Raw genomic sequence first — 18,643 nt, forward strand, 5'->3', positions numbered from 1 at the left:
TTGGTAAAGCTGCTAGTAAGATCGGATTAATTTAGTTAAACAAGTAAGTTTTTAGAACGAATATGTTTTATTATTTTATTTGTTCATATTTCTTAAATTTTATGTTTAGTTAAACAAGTAAGTTTTTAGAAGGAATATGTTTCATTATTTTATTTGTTCCATTTTCTTAAATTTAATAGGTAGTTAGTTAGCATAATTGTAAAAGTTAGATTGCTAAAATAATAGTACGTGATTTTTCGTACAAACCAATTTTACAAGAATGAAAGCATTTGAAAATTAAGATGACTTCAAGCATATTTAATTTTGTCAAAGTTTTTAAAAACGTACATACGTGTATAAACTATATGTAACAAAAGCAATAAAAGGAATAAAAGGCGCTAGAAGGAGGGCTTGAACCTCCGACCTTGTGGTTAACAGCCACACGCTCTAACCAACTGAGCTATTCCAGCTGTACGCCTTACTTGTTGGAATATGCTTTCTTTGAACAGGGATAACCATGAAATAAAGGTTAATTGTTTTTACATGAAATTATTAAGTTTAGTTAATCTAAGGTAATCATAATGACCGCATTAGCATTGATAATATAGGTAACTGATCATATCTTTAAGCAATTTTACCACCATATTTTTCCTCATTACATTTGAGACTAGTTAGACTTATTTCAAAATATCATATTTTTTAATACGATGTGATAAAAAAATTCAAAATTTGACATTGCAAACTATTTTTATATATAATATATTTCAAACTTTTTTTATTCATTCCAAACACCAACTTCGAACACCCACTTCATAACTTTTTTTCATCTTTTGTGGATTAAGGTCTTTAAAATTTATCTCCGCCACCAGCCCACCATCCATACAGAGTTATATTTTTAAAAAATGAGTACATCCAACCAAATACCGGATAAAAGTTTTTCCAACCTATTTATGTATTGTTACAACTTACAATATAGAAAAGGCGAATCACAAAACAATTCCTCATATTAAGACATATGATTTGATCGGTTTGCGTTCTTATGTTGTCATCGTCAAATTCATGGTATGATTCATTTTTATTTGTAGAAAATAACCCCCTTAGGGTTTTGCATTATCATTCATCAATATACTTGATATGGGTATACTTGATACACAAAGTTTATAAAAATCAAGTTTGTCGAATCTACTTAAGTAAGTTCCTTCATTAGCTAAAGCATGAGAGTCACGATGGTGTTATAGGACCTTGTTGTCCTAAGTGGATGTATTTGATTGAAATTTAGTATTTGGATATTGAAACAATATAAGCAACATATATTGTAATGAGTTGATATATTGTATATAGTCTTTCATTAAATAATTATTGTGTTCTACATTAGCATATTTAACCCTTAAATAACTAGGTTATTCTAAATTTCCATAGTCATTCATAGTTGTGGGAGCGGCTATGAGTTAAGACTAATATGAGTGGATTGGTTGATTCTCATGGAGATGAGATTAGCAAGACCTGCTACCAACGTTGTTGTGTTTTGACATGGTTTAATGTTGTGTTTTGACATGGTTTAATGTTGTTCTGTAAAGGCAGTCATAAGGGCCATCGTTGGATATGACATGAACTACAGTGATGGGTGTATATAGTCAAGATGTGATTTTTTTTCCTCTTATTCGTTGAGAGTTAGACATCTAAGGCCTTACTAAAAGTTTAAAACTAAATGAGATTGATGGCGATCCATATCTCATGCTCAACATGATGTATGAGACAAAGGAATAACCGATACCACACCATTAGTAACAATTTTAGCTTAGAGCTCCTGGAATTGGTTGTTGATAAGATGACAACCTTCATATGTTGTTAGGGGCAGTAGCCCGTTGCTAGACGCCAACTACTGTCTATGTCAGTCTATAATGAATCTTGTACAATTAGGATATTGTTGGATCTATATGCTCAAGAATCATTATTGAGTGATATTGCAAATAATATATGATCATATAGGGTCACATCTTTATCAAGTTTGCACATTTTGTATATTTATTATTAATATGACTATTAATAAATAATAGCAATTCTTGTATTTAATTAGGGAACAATTATTGTTTTGTGAAAATAATAATTAAAGAGAGTATAACTAGTTATTATATCATATGGTATGATTTAATAAGTCTTGTATAAAGTTTTGGACACTTTGGTTAACCATGATTAAGTTAGTTAATTGGTGTATTTGGTTAAAGAAGCTAGAAGACAAATTTTGTCTCTTACACCAAGCACGGTCGGAAATTCATCATGCTTGGAAGGTTGCTTGTCAACCTTCCTCCTTTGTTCCCAATGCTCCTAAAAGGCTAACATTACTTTATATTATTATAATGTAAAGGCACGTCTTGCATGAGAGTGTATATAAGAAAGTGTCTTCGATGAGTTTTGGCTAGTTTTTTGGTCTTGAATCCTCTCAAAATGATAAAATTTGTAGCTTCTCTTATACTACGTACCCACCTCTCTTTCTCTCTCTCTCTCTCTCTCTCTCTCTCTCTTGAAGCTAGTTTACTGATTAAAGGCTCCCTTGAGTTGTCTCCTTTAGTGCTTATTTGAGTTAAGTACTTAAAGGCTTATGAAACTCAAGAATTCAAGAAGGAACTAGCATTCCAAGTGTCATAATCTTGATGGTTGATACTTGTAGAGAAGATCATCTTTTTTGATCTTTCTAGCTTCATCTACACCCCAAAATCAAGTGGGTTCAAACGCTCCAAAGTTTGTCATTCTAAAACACTCTATGGTTGTTTTTAATATCATTCTAACCTCTATAAATGTATCCTAGATGGTTTGGTTTTGTTATAAACTCAAAATAAACTTATAATTTTTAAGACTTCCGTTGTTGGTTTTTATGAAAAAACTAACTTATATTTTGTATCAAAACTCATCACGACGTGGTGAACAACTGATGAACTTTTGAATCGATGACTTTGACCGTTGACTTTTGAATTTTTGAGCAAGTTTGACTTTAGGTCAATTTGAGGGTTTTGGGTTGTAGTTTAAGAATTGGTCCCTGATTGTTATATAGGAGACTTATAGTATCGGTTCTTGGATTGTGTGAGCTGTGATGTTATCTGCTAGATTGTGAGGTGAGTTTTCTCACTATACTTTGTACTATAGTATGTATCCTTGTGTGTAGGATGTTAGGATACTATAGTGATTTGTTAGATTGGTAGATCTGTTATAATTACTTGTATTGCTGCTTATTGTTTGATTGTTTCTTTGTTTTCATCTGTCAACAGATTGTGGTAGGGTTGAGGCAGTCTTGCTTTGTGTTGTAGGCTAAGATACCCAGACGGTCCAATATATTATAGGCCTTGGGAGGCAGTCCAGTCAGACTGTAGACCCAAGGGAGCGGTCCAACTATTGTAGGCCTTGCAAGGCGGTCCAATAGACTGTAGGCTTAGTAGAGCGATCCATGCATCATGTTGGCCTTGTGAGGCGGTCCAGGTAGACTGTAGGTCTATGTATACATGCATTGTATCACTACTAGAAAAACAGCCTTTTACGACGCTCATTGCGCGTCGTAAAAGGCTCAGACGACGCGCAAATGTGCGTCAAGGAAGGCCCTGTCATAAAGAAAGACGACGCGCTTTTGCGCGTCGTCTATAGACGACGCGCATTTACGACGCGCGTTTACGACACGCAATGCGTATCAAGGAAGGCCCTGTCATAAAGAAAGACGATACGCATTCACGTGTCGTAACCTTACGACGCGCGTGTTAATGACACGCAATGCGTATCAAGAAAGCCACTGTCAAGAAAGGCCATGTCATAAATGAAGATGACACACATTTTTGCGTATCATAATTTTAAATGTTTAAAAAAAATATTATTTATAGATTTTTCTAATTTTCAAATTAAATAATACATTAAAATCTCATAATACGAAATAAAATACCATAAATAACAAAGATAATTCATTTCACTAATATGTCAAATACAAATAACTATTCCAGTAGTGAGTAAATGTTATAAAAAAAATGAACTCATTTATATACAATTGCATTATCTAGCTTCCTATGTGCCAAGAACTCTCTGTACAAAATGTTATCTTTGGTATGCATGTCTAAATAGCTACTAACTCCTCCTATTCAAAAGATAGCCACAAATTTTCTCAGCAAAGTGTTGAAAAGGTACCTGCAATACAAAATCATTAACAAACATAATATATTTTAATTTTTTATTGAAGTATATGAAAATTGAAGTAGTTAGTTTAGTTAGCTACCTCATTTTCCTGTTTGATATCATGTGTAAAGAATTGTTACATATACATCCTATACAGAGTAATAAAGTAGGAGGTTATTTCCTGTAGTTTACCCATAAAAGAAAGGAAAAAAAAACTTACAGGTTCTGTAATATAGACACGTGCCAGGTCCTTCAAAAGGTGAATTGAGAGAAACAAATACGTTTGCAGCATTCATGAGATTAATACTTAACCTCCTTCCCATAATTATTCTTTGCATTTCATTGTACAATCTGTTAATCAAATTTATATGTAAAAGGGTCATCAATTTGAACTCACGTTCCAACACCTTCTTTGAATAGATGACTATAATTTCTAGCCACAATTCAACTTATAAAAAGGAAAGAAAACAACAATCTAGCTTATAAAAGATTAATAAATAGAGGGCCTAAAATTGCTTAAAGCTCAACACCAGTAATCGCTAATCAATAAGATAATACTTTGTTTTTTTAACTTCTCCAACCATTGGTGGTTGTTGAGTTGACCCGACATCTTGTTGGAAAAATCAGGGCTTCCTTCAACTTCTCTCACTTTGTCCATAAGAAGGGATGATGGGCTTACTTCCTTCAAATCAACATTCAGATTCTTAAACAAAACCTGAAAGGCCACAATAACAATAGTGAATATAGTATATTATCGGAATTGATGTTATAAACTTTTTGATTATGATGTGTGTAATATGATGTGTGTGCAGAAGAGTAGGGATCTTGCTGGGTACCATAGTTTTCAGCATAAGTAACCTGAACAGGAAGGGTTTGTCCGCTTGCAGCCCCACCGTATGCATGGGACACATCCACCACACCATGTGTGGCTGCAACTGCAACTGGTTGTGCATACGAATCTTGACTGTTCACCATTGTCCTGCAACCTATATATATATATATATATATATATATATATATATATATATATATATATATATTACAACTGCAACTGGTAACACTATAACTCCTAGGCACCAAGAAGGGTATTTTTGGAAATTGTAAAAGATCAAAAAGGGTATTTCAGGAAAGTGAAAAACCCAAAAGGGTATGTCTGGAAATTGAGATACCTGAACAAGCTCTTCATTTTCAGTAGCACAATTGGGTTTATCTTCATTTTCAATAGCACACTTGCAAAAATTTTAAACTTTTAAAACCCATCTTAGAAGGACTAAAGGTTAGAAAGGAGAAGTAATGAAGCTATGAGTTGAGAAAAGAGTAATCACAGCAAGGTCTCTAAAACAGACCTGCTGTTCAAAACGGATTTACTCCAAAATCTAAAACAGAAACATAGCTTTAACTAAATTTTATAGAAAACTATGATTGTTTAGGATTCCAGAACTATAAAGAACTCCTTCTAACTCCAAAGGATGAATTAAATATGAATTTTACAAACAGGTGTATCACTTCTATCTCCAACAAGACAGTCAAGTGAGGTTGGCCAATTCTACCCAACTTGTGAGTAGAATTCGTCCATACCAAAATTCAGAGAAGTAAAGGACATACAAGTGAAAGTCTCAGAGTTGGAATTGAATGAAAAGCATTTCCCAAGCTCCGGATATAAAATTCACATTGTGGACTATCACAACACTAGTAAAAGCTGGTGACTGCCCACTGATCTGGAGTCTGGATCAATTCTAACCAATTTATAATTGGAAATAACACCCCATCTGCTCCAGATCTTAAATTCATAATATCAGGAACATATAGAAACTTGGAATCACTCTGGATCCTTTTCCAAGCCTTATAAATGATGAAAACAAAATGACATATCAGAACAGACCCGGATCAGACCTAACAGCAAAGATTCCATTCTTGCACATAGATAAAGTCCTTACCAGTGAAGTTGGGCTGCTTAAGAAAGTTATCCAACTCAATTTGTGAACTTTGGGAACTGGTTTGGGGTCCGTTTGAGTTCTATAGCTCAAGGTATGATTTTTACAATATGACTATAGATCTGATGGAAAACATAATCATAGCCACCCGTGATTCCTTTTTGGCTTATCCATCCTTCTCCATTGTTAAAAAAAAGTTCTACTAAGAACTGATACAGATACAAGACATGAAATCTAAGTAAACCATTGAGATGAACATGTAGTCAACATTTCATAGATGTAAACATGATATCCCATGCCTCTAACATGGAACATGATATACACATATCAAAACTTTTAATTGAATTTACAAATACATACACTAGCCAAAATCAAGGGATATCAAGTACCTTAGTTGATGACTTGAGTAGTGAACTACAGTCATTTTTTGTCCAATCCATCATGTAGATCATTGGAACTGGGTAAAAGAAGAATAAAAACCAATGAGTGGACAGAAAAAAAAAGTAAACAGGTAAAAGGAGCTAAACAGAAAATTATACCAAATGAAAATACAAATGCCATCTACGCCTTACCATTCCTTGAATGTCTGATATACCTCGCGAACCACAAGTTCTTCCAGCTTATGATCATCAGGTTGAACACTTGTTACTAGCATTGTGATATCAATATCAAAAAGTTTCCACCTCTAAACGAAGGCTGCAAAGATACAAGGTCGAACAAAATTACATTATTACCCTCACGCTAAAAGTAATGGGAATTTAATAGTGATTTATTAAAAGTAAAATTCCAACACTCCACCAATCAGCGGCCTTATCATGGCCCCTCCCTTGTACAATTTCAGGTGTCATACCTTATATTTAGTAAGGAATGGAATATGGGATATGGGAAATATACCTTATATTTAGTAAGGAATTGAATATGGGAAATCATTTCAAAATCTTCAGTGTCTGCAGCCATCACTACAAATTCAGAAAACCCCTATTCAGGTCCCTTGTAACTGTTTAAAAAAAAAGAAAAAACAAGAAGTTAGAACCAACATTAAGAACAAAATATCAAAAATAAATATCAAAACAAGTCAGAATAATATTCACAAAGTTGATAAACTTTGGTTAAGAAAAAGAACAAGAAACATAGCCAATTTAGTTAGGCATTGAAACAAACCTGAATAATATCAAGCATTATGCAACTCTGGGAAAAGATAAGAACTTTATGGCCTTCCGGAATAAGATTACCCTGTAATTGAATAAAAAAATCACATTGTAAATTTGTACCTGATGTTATGAAACACACATTCAACTGATTAAGATTTTCACTGCTGTTATGAAAAATCTACATTTGTACCTGATGTTAAGAAAAATCACATTGTACATTTAGATGACCTAGAAGCAAAAGTTTTCACTTTATGTAGAACCATGAACTATATAACAGTGTATGGCATGACCAAGAGAAACTTTATGCTGCAAATCCTTCAAGGATGGTTGGCAACAATCATCTTTCATCTCATTATCAGACCGACTTCCAGCAGCAGCAGCTGGCAAGGAGCTCATTGATTTCTTCTAATAATGGGCATTGGAGTGAAGGTGAGAATGGAAATAATGATATGAGACTACTGTGACCAAGGGTATGATTGTCATTTTCTAACACAACATACCATTTTCTGTTTTCACCTGGAATTAATTTTCAGAAAATAAAAAAAAAAACATATAAGGTTTTCTCAAGTATCAACTATAAAAAATAAAAACCAATTTCCACTAATCTCGATTGATGTTACTGCTATTCAGATGAAAGAAGAAGAGGAGAGAAGTAAAATAGAGAAAGGAAAAAGAAGGAGCTACTATGGATCTTATGCAAGTGCTTCTTGCCAGCACTAAAGAAGTTAAGGAACAAAATGATGGGTTTGTTGATGTGGTGAAGAAAACCAAAGGAAATAATGGAAATTTGTTTTCAAAAGAAGCTACAGGGGGGAAAAACAGTTTTCGAGTCAGGGGCATCAAGGGAATTTCTCGAAAAATGAAGGTTCAGGGGTTTTTGCTGGAAACCGCAAGCAGGGGAAAAAAGGGAATTATCCGAAAATTAGAAATTCTGGGGCTTCTGCTGGAACTCGCTATCAAGGGTATAATGGGAATAATCAGGAAAATTTGGAATTTAGTTTTGATAGAGGTGGGAAGACAGGAGGTAAAAATGGGCAGGGGTATTATGGGAATATTCAGCCAATGAAAGGAAAGTCTAATGATTCAAAGATTGAACAGGGGCAAAGTTGGAAAAGTAACAAGGTTATGGGAAAGAACAAGGATGGGGGTGATGTTTCGGAAGTCAAAGGGTTTGTGGGGAATAGTTCTATGAGTCGGCCTGACCAAGAAGCTAAAAAATCAGAAGCAGGGGTAAATTTTAATGGTAACAGGCAGGGCTATATTCCGAAATCTGGGGCTCGATTTCAAAATCAATATTCTGGCTTGCTTTTAAAATCGATTTCATTAATTTTATATAAGAAGGGTACAGCTGACCTAATTTTATATAAGAACTCTAGAACTGATACCTACCTTTCTCTTTGATAATTTCTTTTAAGATGACTATTGTTTAGGGCTATCAACAACACCGTCATCTCCGCTACCATAGTGTAATAAACAAAGCACCATTGAAGGCCCTTCATCATCTTCCGTTGCCATTACTTCCTTGAGTGAAAATTTCGAACTCGATGGGAGAGGAAATGAGTCACCAATAAGAAATCTGAAATCATAAAATCAGATGGGAAGAAATCTGTGAAAAGAGTTGAAGTCGTTTGAGATACCGATGTAAATCCTTAGAAATCTCATTCGAGAAGAGAATGGAGAGCCGCTTCTTTTTTTGGCGCTGAATCGTTTCACCACCGGTCGATCACCACGGAAACAGGAGAACTGGAAGCTTAAAATAAAATAAAACCCTACACATATTTGTAATCTTCAATCGTCGGATCTAGGGCAGAAGTAGATGGACGATGGGAAGTAGAGCAGATGTGAAAATAACCCTCAATCGCTAGTAGGCTATGGAATCGTTAGCTTGTGAAAATTTTGTGAGGCAGTGGATGTGGGTGAGAGGTGGAGACGATGTAGGGTAGATATGAGAGTCATATGGAAATGAATGTAGGAGAAGAAGGCGGGTGTTTAAAAAATTTGGGGATTTCATTTTCCCTCTTAGAGACGCGCGTTTCTTAAAAAAATATAAAACGACATTCACAGAGGACGCACGAGTGCCCTCCGTGTTTTTAATTTTTTTACATGAGACACTATTTAAGGGCACGCAATAATGCGTGACCTAAATCCTTAAATTTTTTGAATAGACGACACTCTTTTAATGTCACTCTCCTTTGCGTAACATAAATCACCGAGTGTCGTGGTTTGCACGTCGTAAAAGGCTATTTTTCTTGTAGTGTATGTGTATTGTTGTGTGAGGTATTTTGGGGGAACTCACTATGCTTTGACTTACAATTGTAGATTTAAATGTTTTCAAGTACTTCGGATGATTGAGGCAATGTGAAGTTGTGATCGTACATTTTGTTTGAGAGATGATATCGATACTTTGATTTTTTTTTTTTATGGTTTTGTTTTGAAACAATGATTAATTATTTATTGGGTTTATGAAATGTCTTTTTAAAAATAAATTTTTTTACTATGGCTTTTGGGATGTTACACCTAATATATATATATATATATATATATATATATATATATATATATATATATATATATATATATATATATATATATATATATATATATTAGATTGATACTCGTGGAAACCACTATTGACAAAAAAAATACTATCGATTATTTCAAATCGTAATATCTAATCAAGCCTATTTTTGTTTTATGTATCATAGTTTTCAAAACCCATAAACAAATTATTAAACTTCATTTATGAAAGCAAGATGTTATTTTGTGCATAATTCCCAAACACAGGATGTTATTTTCTGACATAGTTGAACATAAGTTGCATATTAGGATGATAATTCTGATCTAATTGAACATATATTGCCTTTTCTTTAAAATAGGGTGTTATTTTTTGATACAATTGACATACATGGAATTAGCCATGCTTGCACTTGTATTGTTTTTTCATTCAATACATCTCATCTAAAATTGATATTAAGTTGTTGGATTGTACGTTTCAATTTTTTTTCTATTATCAACAAAATTTGTCTCCAAATCCATATATTTTGCTCTCATGTAGTAACCCGAAGACATACTTTTTTGACCCACACAAACTCGTTGTCTTGAATTTGTTTGTTTGACCCACACCATTGCTCCATGCACACAATCCTTTACCCGTTACTCAAATTTACAAGCATGCTTTAGTTGAAAGCCTCCAAATACAATTCCTCAAGGTATATGAGATTATGTTGATTATACTAAAACTTGGGCTTCCCTTGAGTAGTTCCACACTTATAAACACAAACAAAGCAATAAACAAATAAAATGACAAAAAATACCCTTTGAACAAAAACTTATCTAACATATACGAAACAATACATAAAATGACTAATATTTCTTAAATTAGTAGACTAAATTAACTAAAGTAGACCTTGAGATCAATCTCTAACAATATAATGACTGATCATCATTTTCTTGCTAATCAAAAGTTATGTCAATTACATATATTCCCAATAATCATGTGGCTAATTATTTTTGTGATTGACCATTGATGCCAACAAGTTGTTTAGCTACAAATACCTTAAAACAAGAGACATATTTCACTTGCCATACTCAATTAAAATATAATATAAAAAATAACAAAGTTAATCTTAAACTTTCGTAATCAAAATACATAATTTAAAAACGTATGGTCAAGATTAAGAAAAAACTATAAAAATACATTAGGTAGGGAGATTGTTCTCCTTCATTAAGGGGATAGGTTACACCCTCCTCTACGAGCAAATTAAATTACTGATGATGGTGCTTGCCCACGATTCAAATTATGTAGCTTTGACTTAGGGAATCTCTAATGATTAACCTTTTAAATACTAATTATTGTTTTTGCTATGTGGAACTTTATACTAACCTTTATTTAATAAGAATTTGTTGTCACAATATTTGTCAACTTGGAGTCGGAAATTCGTATCGGTGGGGTAAAGGAAACATATGCTTCTTTTGAGGTTAATATACACGTTCTTAGAGTCCATGGATTGATTATTGAAGGAAGAGCACACAACCTGTCTTGAGTGTGTCGTTGATTGCCTGTGTATATTATGGCAGGAAAATGTAAGAGTTGAAAATCCAGAGGCCTTTGTTTAGCCTGATAAATTTTATAAAAAGAAATGTCTAGTCGGATAAATAGATATTACATCGATTACCAAAAAAACTAAATAACTAAAAAGTTAGAGTTAATATTTTTCCAAGTAATTTTATTTCTATAATATCGGAAATTGATATAGATATAATCTCGCATCACCAGAAAATTATTGTCTAGTTTTAATAAATTTTCAAGATGGTGGAACTCTCAAAAAAATGATTCATGCACATTGTCATCGTTTATCCATTTCCACGGCTTCAAATTCTTTTCAAACTTAGCGAATCCATTTCTTCTTCTTTTTAATTTTAATTTCTTCCAAATACTGAATCTGCAATTCTGCATGCAATAATTTCATTTCATTTTTAACGTTCATTTTCTTGATATATTCACGGCCGGGTCCATTTTGTTGACTTATTCACGGGTCTTTGGAATGTATTAAACTTCTTAAATATTAAACAGATAGGAAAATCGTAAATTTAACTAATTTAACATACGAATTAAACGAATTTCAGTTGAAAACCACTTTGAAAAAAAAAACTAGTTTCATTTTTTTACAACGGCAACAATTAAATTAAAGGGCTAGCGGGGAGCTAGGAAAAATACAATAAAACAATACAACAAATTGGAAGCTAGGGAAAGTACAACAAAACAATACAAAGGAGAAGTATAGAAGAAAACAATACAAAGGAAAACATTAGCTAAGTAGAGAACTAATAAGCTACAACCCAGGTGAAAAAGCTAGAGCAATGCATATTTTTTTTATAACAAAAATAACACCAACAATAGCAAAACACTTTAAAAAAGGGGTGTAGAAATAACATTGCACTTACATGAGCCACCAAAGCCTCCAGGTGAGAACTGTCTCATTTGAACTAGTTTTATTCTAATTTGCAAAGCTATATTCACAAATTAAATAGTATTATAGTAAAACCCATTTATATATTAACGGTTCTTTCTATCAAGTAACCCTTAGGAAACATGGGCATGCACCTATTATGTCATATTGACATAGTTACTAACACGACATATAAGTATAACAACATTAAAATAATTATTACAAAATGGTTCTAATGTTACATATTAGTGAGATATTCCCATAGTCCACCCAAATGATTTGTCTACCACCACCAACACATATATTCACTTTTTGGTAGTAAAGATGCATCATAAAGATCATTATTCTTTAACTTCTTCAACATGCTTTGTGGATTGAAATGTGCCATGTCAGCATCCAAGGTGAATGATATGTCATATGTGCAGCACACTTTTCCTACAGCAACACACACATTCCCACGAGATTCACTTGCACAAACACAAATTTGCCATTCACAATCTGTTACGCCATTGGTCCCACAAGACTTCTACTCACCCTTTTGCTTTGAGACTGCAAATGAAAGGGATTTGTACCAATTCCTTCTTATTATATTGATATTTTTAGGTTTATAAAAATGAAAATTGGCAGGTATAATCTACAATTTTGATCTTAAATCTTGTTTTTTAATAATCAATGAGTTTGGAAGAGATATGTCGATTGGTTAATCACAAAATTTTAAATCTATATTTTTATAGAAGTACTGAATAATTCTTATATAACTTATCTATACCTAGCTAATAAGAACGATGCCATTCTACAAAACATGTAGGAAGGAATGATGGAAGAAACAAAAATGCTTAGATTTTTCAAAGCATTATAAAGTTCTTATAATTAGGTGGTTAAAGTAGGAGAACATAACATGATTAAGAAACCTAAGGATGATGACACCAAAACTAAGTTTCTTCAAGTGGCTGAAAATTGTTTGGAGAAGTCCCTAATTTAATTATACTCTACGGTATTTACACATTTAATTACTATAATTGTATGCTAAAGAATCCATTACAGTATATATCTCGAATTGGTTGTCTCAAAATAATCAAAGTGGTTTTCTAAACACTTAATGACTAAATGAGAATACGCCGATCTTAATTTCAGATGAATGTATGACATGTTTATTGAGAAAATACTAATTATACGTACTCATTTTGTAATGCAACTCTACCAAGATAACATGATATAGTTTTTAATCATATACCATGATAAATCTATTTAATTAGCATTTAACATGATAATATTTGATCTTATTTCCTATATGAGAATTCAAATATCCTTTTACTTTTATTTCTTACCCACATTCCTACATATTTAAAATTATAACAATTGTTAAGTTTTATTTTTCCAATAATATTTTAAGACATTTGTTATAATTTTAAATGGACAGAAACAAAAAGTATAAGGAGATTTTTTTTTTTTCATATATATATATATATATATATATATATGAAAAGCATTAGAAGTTATGAGTGTAACTAGTTTTTAAACATTTATAATTAAAACCCTCATAGAACGAGATGATGATTTACCTATTTAATTAGACCATAAGTTTAACCTAACCTACCCTCGAGATCTTAACTCAAATAGTTGCTAACTAAGAAAAGAATCGAGATGAATTAAGAGATCATGGATATAGTAAAGTTAATGTTACGGTTTAAACCTATATAAGAAATGTAAGTACATCTTTTTAACGGCTAAAACACACCCTCTAACTTATTCCAAAAGTACACATCATCGTCCCAAATAAGACTTAAGCCTTCAACCAACAGGGTGCAGGGAGACCTTTCATATAACTCCTTATATTTAGAACTATACATTCCCAAGTTATTAGTAGCTCTTACATTGGTCATTATCTTCTGTTGGTGCTTGTTCAAGCTCGTGTTAGTGTACGACATGGTTAAAGCCTCTTTCCTTTTAATTTAGGTCAAATGAACTGGGACCATAGATTTAAAACATCATAATAACCATATTTTTGTTGAATACCCTCTTAAAGGTGAATGGAGCTGTGAAAGATGGGGTACAGGATAGAAATGTAAACACCAAAAAAGTTGAAGGTTGAGCAGGTTGATGGACCCGACGATTAGGGGTGGCAAATCGGACGATCGTGTTGTGTTTTTGTCTAACAAGACACGATCTCGTGTTTTTTTAACTAACACGAAAACGAACCGATTAAAAAACGACAAACACGACGCGACAAAGATAACATGAAATAAAAATTAATGTATTTAAATATTTAATTAATATTTATTCATACATAACACGAAAAACACAACAAAAAATGTTAAATCATGTCAATTTCATATCAAATTTTGAACACGAACACGACACGACACGACGTCGTGTTTTTTACACCGGACACGAACACGACACGAACACAAATTCGAATTCAATTTCGTCTCAATTTCGTTTCGTGTATTTTTGTCGTGTCGTGTCATCAATTGCCACCCCTACCGACGATCCATCTCTCCTTTCTCTTCTCTCAATTTGTACAATATGTGTCATAACTTGTACCAAAAATGTGGGTTGGGAGGGTTCCATTTTCAAGTGTTGAGGGTTGAGAGGGTTGGAAGTAATAGGTGAACTGATATGACACCTATATAGCATGTGGCTTAGGAGAGGTTGGAGGGATGGATTCTCTCCGCACTTACCTTTTATTCCCAAATTAACTCTATTTATATGTTACTTCTCAACTATCTTTCCTAACCATTTCAACTTGAAAGTGAAGAGCTAGCAACTAGCATTATCTTGGCTCTTGTTCTACTTTTGTCTACTCTTCAAGAAAATGTTTCATGGTGTAAAGATGATATGGAAGATGCTTGATGATGAAAATGACTATCAAGGCCATGACCATCAACCCATTTCTAAAGATTATGCATGTGATGATGTCATAGATGGCGATGAAAACTGGGGTTATTACCATTGTGTTGATGCATCCATGGATGGTGATGGCGACGACGACGACGATGATGACGATGATAGTGGTATTGCGCCTGCGGCTTGAGTCATTCAGGATTCTTGAATAACCAGGTTTCTTATTATGAAACCCTAGTTTTTAGATATACTAAAGAAGACATACAATCACCAATTTATACATATAGATTTAAACAGTTGTAACATAGTTACAAGGCAGAAAAATATAAGGTATTATTCCAATAAAGCTGCTACCAATGGACTTTTTTGGTTATATATGTTTGCTTTAAAGAAGGGCACCTGTTATTGTATGTTTTTGCGTTACAACTATTGCATGATTTATAATATCATTCATGGATCTTCATGAAGTCATCATAAACTAATTTTAATTCTATGCAAACACTAACACACACGATAATATAATAAAAGAAAAGTATAGTATATATTGATTCTTTCAAAGAGATTTAATTTGAACTCTCATATGGTTTAAAGTGATGATCATCCGCTTACACGGTTTTTTATTTGCACGCATCAAACATGAAAATTTATAAATAGCCTTCATAGATTTTCACAATTGAGCAATAATATCATTCTTGTTTTGATTATATATAGTCCGCACTCCACACTAACAAACTAAATGTTAAAAATAAAATTAAATAATTTTTTGTTAGACGGGAGAAAAAATACCCGTGCTAGCCCAAAAAGATGATCCTTTTAGCAAAAGGTTTGATCAATCCCTTATTGCATTAGTAATATATGAAATGGATAGTTATTCAATGATATATGTCTTTCACCTGTCTCATTTTACTGAACAGTTCTTAATATTGTGCCTGATACATAATCTCACTTGTACGAGAAGCAACATATCCAGCTGCATACACTTGATCACTCGCTATCACTAAGCAAATCAAACAATTACTGTCAGATGCAATCCCGATGAAATCTTTGGACTTTTCTAACTTCTTCTCTACGAGTCCTTCTATATATCTCTATATACTAATACAGATCCATCATATATATTTCCAAACTCCATATATATCATCAAGAAACATTCTGCCACCATAATCAATTACCCCCCAAAAGGAATGAAATCAATAATGTTGAGTTTTCTTATGATAATGATGCATATTCTGAGTGTACTTTGCAGGCCCTTGCCACCAAATGAAGCAATCCCTCCTCACCAAGGTCAGTACCCCACCTCCCAACCAAGAAGAATTACCTTTCTTTTACTTTCTTATCATGTTTTATCGTCTTTTTTAACCAGCAAAAGGTCCTCCGTTGGATCAATTGACCATGGATTATGTGAAACAGGTATGTCTTTCTCGCTCCTTTGACCAGTTTGACTAACGGGCACCGTGTTCCAGAAGTTTAATTAATCTTGGTGTGTTGTGAAGGGTGATGATACGAAAAGAATAGGGTCGAATCCACCGAGCTGTGAGCACAAGTGTTATGGGTGCAGTCCTTGTGATGCGACACAGGTGCCAAGCATTAGTGGATATGTGGGTGTAGCCATACATGAACAGGACTCGAACTATAAGCCAGAAAGCTGGAAATGCAAGTGTGGAAGGACTTTATATAGCCCATGATATATGGGTTGGTCGACTGAATCTTGTCTTTCAGCTCTAATTTTGTGTAAAAATGGTACATTTGTTTACTTAATGTAGTAGGAGTTTTGTTTTTTCTTGGGATGATTTATGGTTGTGTAGCTAGTTTGATTAGTAAATTGTTAAAAAAAGTTGTTAAATGTTTTTCTCATTTCAAAAATCCATTCACGCATTCATATTAGACCCAAGTGATAGTGGTGCCAAGGGCCACCTCAACCATCACTTTCTCCAAGTCTTTGCCGAGGAGAGAGAAGTGGCAAGAAAGTGCTCACGATAGCACAAAGCCTCGGTATGTCATGCACATCAACCTCCAATTATCCACATCAGGAGGTGTCTTTAATACTACATAACCTCTTTGATTATTTAGTTTCTTAACTTCGAAGGTTGTGCGTCTGAGATTTGGTTTGGCCAAAGTTAAATTTTAAAAAACAAAATGATAAGGGGCCTATGTTAATCTGTTCTAAATAACAATATTTCGAACACATGAAATTTTGATCTAAACCACTAAGTTCTTATGATTAGGATAAATTTTTTAGTTATAAAATAGAAATATTTATGTACATATAGAAAAACTTTTTGCATTTTTGGCATTTTACCTAAAAATCAAGAAATGTTTTTTATTCTAGATAAACTATTGATAATTTGATTTTTTTTTTTTAATTTAACATTTATCTACCTATTAAAATCGGTTAGGTGTCTGATGGGTCAAATCCTGTCGAAATTTTTTTTGTACAAAAAAGTACACTCCAAAACATCCCAAAACAATCAAATATTCAAATGTCATATTGGAAATTAATGTAAACATTAGTAAGATGTTAACCGACTTTAGAAAGTAATAATGACAAAAGTAAAAAAATTCATTTAAAAACCTAAATCACCATACCGTATGCGTCATATCACTCTCTTTTTCTGACCACACTTTTTATCAAATAAAAAAATAAAAATTGTCTATATCTTTCGCTAATTTTTTTATTTATATCATTTTAAATTTTAATTTTAAATTAGAAATAAAAACAGTTTTTATTTGCTAAATGAAAATAAAGGACCCATTATGTAATATGGATCCACCTTTGGATTCATCTTCACCATAATTTTAGTTAATTCATCTTGACTTAGTACTTAATATGGATCCATCTTGGGTTCAATTAAAATGGATTCACATATGAATTAGAGACATGTGTTAGATGGATTCATATGACCCATGGATTAGGTTAATGGATTTTTATTTCACCCATGGATTCAATTAAAACTGATTCACCATATAATTGGTTTCTACCAGGGTTGTGCATGGGTTGGTTTTGGTTGGTTTTGGACCCCAACCCAACCCGTAAATGATCAGTTTTTGGTTTTCGAAACCCAATAGGATCGGTTTCTGGTCGGTTCGATTTTTCAGTTCTGATATCGGTTTAGCCGGTTTCTCGGTTTCTTGGGTTCAACCCATCCACTTATAGTTTCTGGGTTTAAACCCATGGGGTTGGGGTTTAAACTCATTTTCCATAAATGGAGCAATAAGTTAAATAATTCAAAAAAACACCTAATTGAAGTTAAATACTTCAAAAAACATGAGTTTAGATATGTGTCGTTGTAGAGCACTCGGCAGTTTCCTGCCATTCCAAAACTGTGTACTAATTTCATAAATTGAACAAATATTTCAGCAAAGCAACATCAACACTTGGCTGTTTGGGGATGAACATGTAATCTAATAGCAGCAAAGCAACACACAAATTGGCAATTGCAACCAAGAAGTGAGAAACTAAAAAGCTAGAAGGGAGAAATTTGAAAACGAACTTGAGAAGCGAGAAGGAATCGTCGGAGGCGTAGCGGGCTAGCAGCTTTGGAACTCAGAAGGGTGGCATCGGCGGTTCGGGAACGGGGTTGAGCTCGTCAGAGCTCCTGCTACTGGAGTGTACTTGTGTCGCCGGCTTCGATCGGGG

At 33.2% G+C, this 18,643-nt stretch overlaps 2 long non-coding RNA genes and 1 other non-coding gene across 3 annotated transcripts; 1 reads left to right on the forward strand and 2 right to left on the reverse strand.

The window, feature by feature from the left end:
• Positions 1-375: 375 nt before the first annotated feature.
• Positions 376-449, reverse strand: TRNAN-GUU (transfer RNA asparagine (anticodon GUU)). The gene has a single exon. It is a non-coding gene; the product is annotated as a tRNA-Asn (tRNA).
• Positions 450-6,634: 6,185 nt separating this feature from the next.
• Positions 6,635-7,311, reverse strand: LOC145051673 (uncharacterized). The gene is made up of 3 exons (XR_013683765.1): positions 7,224-7,311; positions 6,957-7,059; positions 6,635-6,758 (listed from the first exon to the last, which is right to left on the reverse strand). It is a non-coding gene; the product is annotated as an uncharacterized LOC145051673 (long non-coding RNA).
• Positions 7,312-15,939: 8,628 nt separating this feature from the next.
• On the forward strand, positions 15,940-16,869 carry LOC145051674 (uncharacterized). Its single transcript, XR_013683766.1, has 3 exons — positions 15,940-16,290; positions 16,370-16,416; positions 16,500-16,869. It is a non-coding gene; the product is annotated as an uncharacterized LOC145051674 (long non-coding RNA).
• The last annotated feature ends 1,774 nt before the right edge of the window (positions 16,870-18,643 follow it).

The sequence above is a fragment of the Lactuca serriola genome, chromosome 5 (genome assembly GCF_051521515.1).
Source record: "Lactuca serriola cultivar US96UC23 chromosome 5, Lser_US96UC23_V15, whole genome shotgun sequence".
NCBI lineage: Eukaryota > Viridiplantae > Streptophyta > Magnoliopsida > Asterales > Asteraceae > Lactuca > Lactuca serriola.